The following is a 12,737-nucleotide window of genomic DNA, read 5'->3' as shown; positions in this document are numbered from 1 at the left end:
AACGATTTAACCCAAGTCATTCATCTGTGGCCTGAAGCCCACCATTTTCCTGTATCATACTGTACCTGTGAGCCATGCTGCCTTTCTTAATGTCTGAGATGATTAACGGCTCTCCAGATTTCTTACTGGCTGTGAGGGACAGGAGAAGAGAGGATGAGGAGGAGAGAGGTCAGCTAATGTTAGTTACTGATGCACAAAAGTTTTATCAAATGTTGGTTCTTTCTCTAGTGTGTGTGTGTGTGTGTGTGTGTGTGTGTGTGTGTGTGTGTGTGTGTGTGTGTGTGTGTGTGTGTGTGTGTGTGTGTGTGTGTGTGTGTGTGTGTGTTGTAACCTATGTACAGTTGAAGTCGGACGTTTTACATACAGTTATGTAATTTTTCAACCACTCCACAAATTTCTTGTTCAAGTCTGGTTCACCCTTGGGAGCAATTTCCGAACGCCTGAAGGTACCATGTTCATCTGTACAAACAATAGTACGCAAGTATAAACACCATGGGACCACGCAGCCGTCATACCGCTCAGGAAGGAGACGAGTTCTGTCTCCTAGAGATGATCCTACTTTGGTGCGAAAAGTGCAAATCAAACCCAGAACAACAGCAAAGGATATTGTGAAGATGCTGGAGGAAACAGGAACAAAAGTATCTATATTCACAGTAAAATGAGTCCTATATCGACATAACCTGAATGGCCGCTCAGCAAGGAAGAAGCCACTGCTCCAAAACCACCATAAAAAAGCCAGACTACAGTTTGCAACTGCACATGAGGACAAAGATCATACTTTTGGAGAAATGTCCTCTGGTCTGATGAAACAAAATAGAACTCTTTGGCCATAATGACCATCGTAATGTTTGGTGGAAAAAGGGGATTGCTTGCAAACCGAAGAATACCATCCCAACCGTGAAGCACGGGGGTGGCAGCATCATGTTGTGGGGGTGCTTTGATGCAGGAGGGACTGGTGCACTTCACAAAATAGATGGCATCATGAGGACGGAAAATTCTGTGGATATATTGAAGCAACATCTCGAAACATCAGTCAGGAAGTTAAAGCTTGATCGCAAATGGGTCTTCCAAATGGACAATGACCCCAAGCATACTTCCAAAGTTGTGGCAAAATGGCTTAAGGACAACAAAGTCAAGGTATTGGAGTGGCCATCACAAAGCCCTGACCTCAATCCCTTAGAAAATGTGTGGGCAGAACTGAAAAAGTGTGTGTGAGCAAGGAGGCCTACAGACCTGACTCAGTTACACCAGCTCTGTCAGGAGGAATAGGCCAAAATCCACCCAACTTATTGTGGGTAGCTTGAAGGCTACCCAAAACGTTTGACCCAAGATAATCAATTTAAAGGCAATGCTACCAAATACTAATTGAGTGTATGTAAACTTCTGACCCACTGGGAATGTGATGAAAGAAATAGAAGTTGAAATAAATCACTCTCTACACTATTATCCTGACATTTCACATTCTTAAAATGAAGTGGTGATCCTAACTGACCTAAAACAGGGAATTTATACTAGGAATAAATATCAGGAATTGTGAAAAACTGAGTTTAAGTGTATTTGGCTAAGGTACAGTGCCTTGCGGAAGTATTCGGCCCCCTTGAACTTTGCGACCTTTTGCCACATTTCAGGCTTCAAATATAAAGATGTAAAACTGTATTTTTTTGTGAAGAATCAACAACAAGTGGGACACAATCATGAAGTGGAACGACATTTAATGGATAATTCAAACTTTTTTAACATCTCTGAATGATCCAATGTTGACCTAAATGACCTGCACTGTGATAGTCTCAGAGGTCCGTTAAAAGCGCAGAGAGCATCATGAAGAACAAGGAACACACCAGGCAGGTCCGAGATACTGTTGTGAAGTTTAAAGCCGGATTTGGATACAAAAAGATTTCCCAAGCTTTAAACATCCCAAGGAGCACTGTGCAAGCGATAATATTGAAATGGAAGGAGTATCAGACCACTGCAAATCTACCAAGACCTGGCCGTCCCTCTAAACTTTCAGCTCATACAAGGAGAAGACTGATCAGAGATGCAGCCAAGAGGCCCATGATCACTCTGGATGAACTGCAGAGATCTACAGCTGAGGTGGGAGACTCTGTCCATAGGACAACAATCAGTCGTATATTGCACAAATCTGGCCTTTATGGAAGAGTGGCAAGAAGAAAGCCATTTCTTAAAGATATCCATAAAAAGTGTTGTTTAAAGTTTGCCACGAGCCACCTGGGAGACACACTAAACATGTGGAAGAAGGTGCTCTGGTCAGATGAAACCAAAATTGAACTTTTTGGCAACAATGCAAAATGTTATGTTTGGCGTAAAGCAACACAGCTCATCACCCTGACCACACCATCCCCACTGTCAAACATAGTGGTGGCAGAATCATGGTTTGGGCCTGCTTTTCTTCAGCAGGGACAGGGAAGATGGTTGAAATTGATGGGAAGATGGATGGAGCCAAATACAGGACCATTCTGGAAGAAAACCTGATGGAGTCTGCAAAAGACCTGAGACTGGGACGGAGATTTGTCTTCCAACAAGACAATGATCCAAAACATAAAGCAAAATCTACAATGGAATGGTTCAAAAGTAAACATATCCAGGTGTTAGAATGGCCAAGTCAAAGTCCAGACCTGAATCCAATTGAGAATCTGTGGAAAGAACTGAAAACTGCTGTTCACAAATGCTCTCCATCCAACCTCACTGAGCTCGAGCTGTTTTGCAAGGAGGAATGGGAAAACATTTCAGTCTCTCGATGTGCAAAACTGATAGAGACATACCCTAAGCGACTTACAGCTGTAATCGCAGCAAAAAGTGGCGCTACAAAGTATTAACTTAAGGGGGCTGAATAATTTTGCACGCCCAATTTTTCAGTTTTTGATTTGTTAGAAAAGTTTGAAATATCCAATAAATGTCGGTCCACTTCATGATTGTGTCCCAGTTGTTGTTGATTCTTCACAAAAAATACAGTTTTTTCATCTTTATGTTTGAAGCCTGAAATGTGGCAAAAAGTTCAAAGGGGGCCGAATACTTTCGCAAGGCACTGTGTATGTATATGTGTATATATATATATATATATATATATATATATATATATATACTCATATGTTGTCAAAAATATATTTATGCTATTTTCTTGTCAAAAGAAACTGAGATTGAAGTGAACAAAAAGGGCAGATCAACAGCTGGCTATTGGTAATGTTCTAGAAGAAACTCTCAATATACAATGTGACATGGAGACCCTTGTGGTGTTCCGCTACCGAAGACAGAACCTGAAGACAGAACCCGAACCGACAGAACCTGAAGACAGAATGACACATTGGTTTCCTTGCCCTGTAAGCAGTCTATGGTCAAGGTATGACAACAATTTATGCTTTGGTTTAGTTTCCCTGACACTGTTTCCACATGCGAATATTTAGCATTTGTGGCACAAATACCATTCAAGTCATGGGACCGATATCAGAATTGTTTGGGGATCTGTTAAAATCATCTATAAGTGACTTTCTTAAAATTCACAATCATTTTGAGATACTTTTGGATTATTTGTCATTTTTGAATTTGGGTGAACTATCCTTTATTTATTTAATTTAATTTAACCTTTATTTATTTTTATTTCATTGAACCTTAAAGGGGAACAGAATACTTAAAGGGAAAGGACTTAAAGGGGAGGAGAGGACTTAAAGGGGAGGAGAAGACTTAAAGGGGAGGAATTAAGGGGAGGGAAGACTTAAAGGGAGGTATTACAGGTGGAGAAGACTTAAAGGGAGGAACAGACTTAAAGGAAAGGACTTAAAGGGAGGAGAGTGACTTAAAGGAGGAGAAGACTTAAAGGGGATGTATTACAGGGGAGGAGAAGACTTAAAGGAGGAAAATACTTAAAGGAAAGGACTTAAAGGGAGGAGAGGACTTAAAGGAGGAAAAAGAAAGACTTAAAGGGGGAGGAATTAAAGGGGGAGGAAGACTTAAAGGGGGAGGTATTACAGGGGAGGGCTTAAAAGGGAGGAAAGACTTAAAGGAAAGGACTTAAAGGGAGGAGAGACTTAAAGGGAGAAAGAGAGAAGACTTAAAGGGAGGAGAAGACTTAAAGGGAGGAGAAGACTTAAAGGGGAGGAGAAGACTTAAGGAGGAAAATACTTAAAGGAAAGGACTTAAAGGAGGAAGACTTATAGGGAAAGGGAGAAGGCAAAGTGGAAGACTTAAAGGGGAGGAGAAGACTTAAAGGGGAGAGAAGAAGACTTAAAGGGGAGAAGAAGACTTAAAGGGAGGCTTAAAGGGGAGGAGAAGACTTAAAGGGGAGAGGAAGACTTAAAGGGAAGAAGAAGACTTAAAGGGGGAGAAGAAGACTTAAAGGGAGAGAAGAAGACTTAAAGGAGGAGAAGACTTAAAGGGAGGAGAAGACTTAAAGGGGAGAAGAAGACTTAAAGAGGAGGAGAAGACTTAAAAGGGAGGAGAAGACTTAAAGGGGAGGAGAAGACTTAAAGGGAGGAGAAGAACATTCCATTGCTGTTATTTTTGTTTAAGAGGCAGCGAGGAGAACACCCAGGGAATAGATCAGAAGAGTGATACTTCATGCCCTTTAAATAAAGTCAACAACCCTTCAGATCGCTGCTTGTGCATAAACAGAGCTGTAGGAGCTGGGTACGTTCCCAAGGCAGTCAGTCTTCTGCAGGCACAGGGAGAGTGAAGAGGATTACTGGAGGCTTCGTTCCAAATTACACCCTATTTCCTGAACAAAAGTAGTGCACTATATAAGCAATAGGGTGTAACTTAAGGCGCAACCACGGGTAACGCTGGTGGTGAAGTGACAAAATAAACCCACGTCCATGAAAAACAGGACAAAAGAGTTTCTCCTGACTGTCCATGATAGATCATTAAGACATGATGGTACAGGAAGTGTATGTTTTTAAAAAAGTCTAATCTTTATTTAAGCCGTTATTTAATACAACTGTGTGTGTGTATATGTGCGCGTGTGTGTGTGTTTGTGTACGCGTGTGTGTATGCATGTGTGATAATATGTGTGTCGGCCTGCGTGTGTGTGTTTGCCTGCATGTGTGTGTGTGTGTGTGTGTGTGTCTGCCTGCGTGTATGTGTGTTTTGCCTGCATGTGTGTATGTGTGTGTGTGTGTGTGTGTCTGCCTGCGTGTGTGTGTGTACGCGTGTATGTGTGTTTGCCTGCATGTGTGTGTGTGTGTGTGTGTGTGTGTGTGTGTCTGTGTGCGTGTGTGTACGCCTGCGTGTGTTTGCCTGCGTGTGTGTGTGTTTGCCTGTGTGTGTGTGTGCCTGTGTGTGTGTGTGTGTGTGTTTGCCTGCATGTGTGTGTGTGTGTGTGTGTGTGTGTGTGTGTGTGTGTGTGTGTGTGTGTGTGTGTGTGTGTGTGTGTGTGTGTGTGTGTGTGTACTAAGCCTTGCCGCTGATGGTGATGCCCAGCTCCACCTCTCTTCTTAGGTAGTTTAACATGGAACGTTCCACTACTGGGCACAACAGACTCTACAACACACCAGACCACAACACATCATAACTGGCATTACAGGAAGTTATTTACAGGAGATAATAGTCTAGGCTGAGTCCCAAATGGCACCCAATTGCCTATGTAAGTACCAGCTGTCAGAGCAGCTCACATATCACTGCACCTGTACATAGCCCATCTGTACATAGCCCATCTGTACATAGCCCATCTGTACATAGCCCATCACATAGCCCATCTGTTCATAGCATCTGTTCATAGCCCATCTGCACATAGCCCATCTGTACATAGCCCATCTGTACATAGCCCATCTGTACATAGCCCATCTGTACATAGCCCATCTGTTCATAGCCCATCTGTACATAGCCCATCTGTACATAGCCCACCTGTGCATAGCCCACCTGTACATAGCCCATCTGTACATAGCCCATCTGTTCATAGCCCATCTGTACATAGCCCATCTGTACATAGCCCATCTGTTCATAGCCTATCTGTACATAGCCCATCTGTACATAGCCCATCTGTACATAGCCCATCTGTTCAGCCCATCCAATCTACCTCATCCCCATACTGTATTTATTCATTTATCTTGCTCGTTTTGCACCCCAGTATCCTCTACTTGCATATTCATCTTCTGCACATATATCATTCCAGTGTTTAATTGCTATATTGTAAATACTTCGCCACTATGGCCTATTTATTGCCTAACCTCCCTTATCCTACCACATTTGCACACACTGTATATAGACCAATTCTACTGTATTGTTGACTGCATGTTTGTTCATCCCATGTATAACTCTGTGTTGTTGTATGTATCGAACTGCTTTGCTTTATCTTGGCCAGGTCGCAGTTGTAAATGAGAACTTGTTCTCAACTGGACTACCTGATTAAATAAAGGTGAAATTAAATACAATTAAAAAATGCAGTGCACTACTTTAGACCAGGACCTATAGGGACAAAGTAGTTCACTACTTTAGACCAGGACCTATCGGGACAAAGTAGTGCACTACTTTAGACCAGGACCTATCGGGACAAAGTAGTTCACTACTTTAGACCAGGACCTATCGGGACAAAGTAGTGCACTACTTTAGACCAGGACCTATAGGGACAAAGTAGTTCAGTAGACCAGGACTTAGTGCACTACTTTAGACCAGGACCTATCGGGACAAAGTAGTGCACTACTTTAGACCAGGACCTATAGGGACAAAGTAGTGCACTACTTTAGACCAGGGCACATAGGGCTATTTTCAACAGTAGGGCACTATGTAGAGAATAGGGTGCCATTTTGGATGCAAGCCATAAAGGTAAATCATTAGCTGTATAACATACCATCGTTCCTGATGAAGGTCTGTTTAATCATGTTTGCTGTGAATCTGAACACAGTTATCTGAAAGGACAACTCTAATTGACGTTGTGCAACATGCAGATTCTTTATGTCTGTTCATTATAAAACTAAACTATTACTCACACTAATTAGGTTCATAAAACCGTATATTTTTAAAACAATCATTTTAAAACACTATTTTGTCCTTTAGGGACACGAAAACCCTGATGACAAAACCTGCGACTGTTAGTCTAGCTACTTTTTCAACCTTTTCTATGAATTCATTACTATCACATCCTGGTATTTATAGCCTAATGAGAGGCCTAAGCCCCAGTGACCAACCTGCGACGTCAAACTCCACCTCCAGGGAGACCTTATTGGTCAGAGCCGCATCTCGTAGAAGCTGATTCGCTTCCTCCAGTGTTCCGTCCTCCGTGGGGATTCCGTTGATGGACAGGAGTCTGTCTCCCACCTGCAGTCCGCACCTGTCAAGACAAAATCAATCAATCTGTCAGTCAGAAGCTGCAGTCGTATAACTGCAGGTATACATGATCTGTAATGAGCCCCTGCAGGAAAACATATGGTCTGCCAAGTGCTTCAGTTGGAATAAAACATTGGAATAAAAATAATATGTAATTTTTTACCAGTAACTTTCATATGAATATCCAGGATTTAAGCAGGCAGTAGAATTTCATTTCATTATTTAATTCAAAATCTAAAAATGTTGGGGATTGGATTTGTACTTTCAGTTGTAACAGTCAGACAAATAAGGAAGAAATTAAAGGAGATGGAAAAGTCTGCAGAGTTAAGAGTGTGTTTAAATGACTACAGTAACCCCAGGGAAGCAGAGCACATGCATCTTATTACCAAGCATCTGGAGAGTCATTGAAAAGGCACTGGAGAGTGAACAGGTCAGATTTACAGAGACAGAGAGAGACAGAGAGAGACAGAGAGAGAGAGAAAGAAAGAGAGAGAGACAGAGAGAGAGACAGAGAGAAAGACAGAGAGAGAGAGAGACAGAGAGAGAGACAGAGAGAGAGACAGAGAGAGAGACAGAGAGAGACCTTACTTGCTTTGGCAATGTTAACACATGTTACCCATGCCAATAAAGCCGGGAATTGAATTGAGAGAGACAGAGAGAGAGACAGAGACAGAGACAGAGAGACAGAGAGAGAGAGAGAGAAAGAGAGAGAGACAGAGAGAGACAGAGAGAGACAGAGAGAGAGACAGAGAGAGAGACAGAGAGAGACAGAGAGAGAGAGAGAGAGACAGAGAGAGAGACAGAGAGAGAGACAGAGAGAGAGACAGAGAGACCTTACTTGCTTTGGCAATGTTAACACATGTTACCCATGCCAATAAAGCCCCTTGAATTGAATTGAGAGAGACAGAGAGAGAGACAGAGAGAGAGACACAGAGAGACAGAGAGAGACAGAGAGAGAGAGACAGAGAGAGAGAGAGGGGAGGGAGGGGGAGAGAGAGAGAGAAAAGAGAGAGGGAGGGAGGGGAGAGAGAGAGGGAGGGAGACAGGGAGGGAGATAGAGAGGGAGAGAGAGAGAGGGGGAGAGAGAGGGGAGAGATAGAGAGAGGGGGAGAGATAGAAGAGAAAGAGAGAGAAAGAGAGAGAGAGAGAGAGAGAGGGAGATACAGACAGAGAGAGGGGAGAGAAAGAGAGAGAGAGATGGGGGATAGAGAGAGAGAGAGAGAGAGAGGGGAGAGAAAGAGAGAGACAGAGAGACACAGAGAGACACAGAGAGAGACACAGAGAGAGACAGAGAGAGAGACAGAGAGAGAGACAGACAGAGAGAGACAGACAGAGAGACAGACAGACAGAGAGAGACAGACAGACAGACAGACAGAGAGAGAGAGAAAGAGAGAGGGAGATGGAGGGGAGAGAGAGAGAGAGAGAGAAGAGAGAGAGGGGAGGAGGAGGGGAGACAGGGAGATAGGAGGAAGACAGGGAGATAGAGAGAGGGAGGGGAGACAGGGAGGGAGATAGAGAGAGGGAGGGGGAGACAGGGAGGGAGATAAGAGAGGAGAGAGAGAGAGAGGGGGAGAGAGAGAGATAGAAAGAGAGAGAAGAGAGAGACAGAGATGGGGAGAGAAAGAGAGAGAGAGACGGGGGATAGAGAGAGAGAGAGAGAGAGAGAGAGAGAGGGGGGAGAGAGAGGGGGAGAGAAAGAGAGAGAGAGAGAGAGAGAGAGAGAGAGAGAGAGAGAGATAAAGAGAGAGAGAGAGAGGGGAGAGAGAGGGGGAGAGAAAGAGATAGAGAGAGAGAGAGAAAGAGAGAGAGAGAGAAAGAGAGAGAGAGACAGAGGGGGAGAGAAGAGAGAGAGAGACAGGGGGAGAGAAAGAGAGAGAGAGAGACAGACAGACAGACAGGGAGGGAGGGAGGGGAGGGGATATATATATATATAGAGAGAGACAGACAGGAGGGAGAAAGATAGAGCGGAAAATATGAAAGCAGAGTTTGAAACAAACACCCTCTTTATCAGATCGAGGATGCATCCGTGGAGGTGCTGTGATTCTTTTTGATTCAATTTACAGTACACACACACACACACACACACACACACACACACACACACAGAGATATGCAAACACAACACACACACACACACACACAGAGATATGCTGCAAACACAAAACACACACACACACACACAGAGATATGCTATGCAAACACACACACACACACACACCCTATGCTGTAGCTGTATTGCCGATTCATCATTGTTCTGCAGGACATGGGCGGTTTGAAATGAGGAGGAGGGTAGAGTTACTTTACAGAAGGGCTTTGAAGGTCAGCATATCTACAGCAGAGGGCTGTAGACACACACACACACACACACACACACACACACACACACACACACACACACACACACACACACACACACACACACACACACACACACGGAGTTGTGATGTTGATGTTTGAACAATTGACAGTGTAAATGCTGTTCGGGGTTCTGAGGCCGTTCTCTACATTCCATTAACCACCCACTAATGATCTCAACCGGCGCTAATCACCAGCCTCTTTAAGGCGAATCAACAGGCCTGTTTAGCTACCATGTCCGACATAAATACACAGCTTTTACTAACAGACCATCCTCAATGTGACTGGAATTACACGGTAGTCTTTACAGCCCCTACTGAGGTAACCAGTTTTAAGTGGCGACTTCGCTGGGGGTGGGTTTTGCAGAAAGAAGACAAGGCAAAGTAGCGTTGACTCATCTTAAACAAGGCTCGAATGTGTTGTAACGGGTTGTAATGGGTTGGAACGGCTCGGAACAGGTCGTAACGGGTAGCAACGGGTTGCAATGGGATGTAATGGGTAGTAATGGGTTTAATGGGTAGTAATGGGTTGAAATGAGCCGCAATGGGTAGTAATGGGCAGTAATGGGTAGTAATGGGCAGTAATGAGCCGCATGGGTAATGGGCAGTAATGGGTAGTAATGGGCAGTAATGGGTTAATGGGTTGTAGTGGGTAGTAATGGGTAGTAATGGGTTGTAATGGGTAGTAATGGGTTGTAGTGGGTAGTAATGTAATGGTTGTAATGGGTAGTAATGGGATGCAATGGGTTGTATTGTTCAACAAGTAGTAATGGGTTGCAATGGGCAGTAATGGGTTGTAACGGGTTGGGTTGCAATGGGCAGTAATGGGTTGTAATGGGGTTGCAATGGTTGCAATGGGTTTTAATGGGTTTCAATGGGTAGTAATGGGTTGTAACGGGTTGTAATGTGTTGCAATGGGTTGAACGGTCGAACAGGTTGCAGCGGGTAGCAACGGGTTGCAATGTGTTGTAACGGGTAGTAATGGGTTGTAATGGGTTGCAATGTGTTGTAACGGGTAGTAATGGGTTGTAATGGGTTGCAATGTGTTGTAATGGGTATTAATGGGTTGTAATGGGCAGCAATGGGTAGTAATGGGTAGTAATGGGCAGCAATGGGTAGTAATGGGTATTAATGGGTTGTAATGGGCAGCAATGGGTAGCAATGGGTAGTAATGGGTAGTAATGGCAGTAATGGGTAGCAATGGGTAGTAATGGGTTGTAATGGGTAGAAATGGTCAGTAATGGGTTGTAATGGGTCGTAATGGGTTGCAATGGGTTGTGGTGGGTAGCAATGGGTTGTAATGGGTAGTCATGGGTTGTAGTGGGCAGTAATGGGTTGTACTGGGTAGTAATGGGTTGTAGTGGGTAGTAATGGGTAGTCATGGGTTGTGGTGGGTAGTAATGGGTAGTAATGGGTTGTAATGGGTAGTAATGGGTTGTAATGGGTTGTGGTGGGTAGTAATGAGTAGTCATGGGTAGTAATGGGTTGTAAAGGGCAGTAATGGGCAGCAATGGGTATTAATGGGGTGTAATGGGGTGTAATGGGCAGTAATGGGTAGCAATGTATAGTAATTGGTTGTAATGGGTTGTAATGGGTTGTAAAGGGCAGTAATGGGCAGCAATGTGTATTAATGGGTTGTAATGGGCAGTAATAGGTTGTAATGGGTTGTAATGGGTAGTAATGGGTTGCAATGGGTTGTGGTGGGTAGCACTGGGTTGTAATGGGTAGTAATGGGTTGTAGTGGGTAGTAATGGGTAGTCATGGGTTGTGGTGGGTAGTAATGGGTAGTAATGGGTTGTAATGGGTAGTAATGGGTTGTAATGGGTTGTGGTGGGTAGTAATGAGTAGTCATGGGTAGTAATGGGTTGTAAAGGGCAGTAATGGGCAGCAATGGATATTAATGGGTTGTAATGGGTAGTAATGGGTAGTAACGGTAGCAACGGGTTGCAGTGGATTGTAATGGGTTGCAATGGGTTGTAATGGGTTCCAATGTTGTTGTTTTTTATTTTATTTTTAATTTTACCTTTATTTTACTAGGCAAGTCAGTTAAGAACAAATTCTTAGTAATGGGTAGCAATGGGTTGTAATGGGTTGTAATGGGTAGTAATGGGTTGCAATGGGTTGTGGTGGGTAGCACTGGGTTGTAATGGGTAGTAATGGGTTGTAGTGGGTAGTAATGGGTAGTCATGGGTAGTCATGGGTAGTAATGGGTTGTAATGGGTAGTAATGGGTTGTAATGGGTTGTGGTGGGTAGTAATGGGTAGTAATGGGTAGTCATGGGTTGTAATGGGTAGTAATGGGTTGTAATGGGGAGAGACAGCAGTATGAGACACACACTGTGAAACAGGATCTTGAAATGTTCCTACCCCAAAATATGTTGAAAGTTCTCCAGTCGCCCCCCCCAAACCTTCAATCTTCTAACTGATAAGAGATGAGAGTTTTAAGTGGCGACTTCGCTGGAGGTGGGTTTTGCAGAAAGAAGACAAGGCAAAGTAGCGTTGACTCATCTTATACAAGGCTCGAATGTGTTGTAACGGGTTGTAATGGGTTGAACGGCTTGGAACAGGTCGTAACGGGTAGCAACGGGTTGCGATGGGATGTAATGGGTAGTAATGGGTTTTAATGGGTAGTAATGGGTTGAAATGAGCCGCAATGGGTAGTAATGGGCAGTAATGGGTAGTAATGGGCAGTAATGGGCAGTAATGGGTTGTAGTGGGTAGTAATGGGTAGTAATGGGTTGTAATGGGTAGTAATGGGTTGTAGTGGGTAGTAATGGGTTGTAATGGGTAGTAATGGGTTGTAGTGGGTAGTAATGGGTTGTAATGGGTTGTAGTGGGTAGTAATGGGTTGTAATGGGTAGTAATGGGTTGAAATGAGCCACAATGGGTAGTAATGGGCAGTAATGGGTAGTAATGGGCAGTAATGGGTTGTAGTGGGTCGTAATGGTTAGTAATGGGTTGTAATGGGTAGTAATGGGTTGTAGTGGGTAGTAATGGGTAGTAATGGGTTGTAGTGGGTAGTAATGGGTTGTAATGGGTTGTAGTGGGTAGTAATGGGTTGTAATGGGTAGTAATGGGTTGTAAAGGGTAGCAACGGGTTGTAATGGGTTGTAAT

The 12,737-nt window shown here is 43.7% G+C and overlaps 1 pseudogene; it reads right to left on the bottom strand.

The window, feature by feature from the left end:
* Positions 1 to 65: 65 nt before the first annotated feature.
* The window catches only part of LOC135539103 (glutamate receptor-interacting protein 2-like), a 128,043-nt pseudogene continuing 115,371 nt past the window's right edge, over positions 66 to 12,737 (bottom strand).

This window comes from Oncorhynchus masou, unplaced genomic scaffold (assembly GCF_036934945.1).
Source record: "Oncorhynchus masou masou isolate Uvic2021 unplaced genomic scaffold, UVic_Omas_1.1 unplaced_scaffold_1600, whole genome shotgun sequence".
NCBI lineage: Eukaryota > Metazoa > Chordata > Actinopteri > Salmoniformes > Salmonidae > Oncorhynchus > Oncorhynchus masou.
This window is presented reverse-complemented; position numbering and strand designations above follow the sequence as displayed.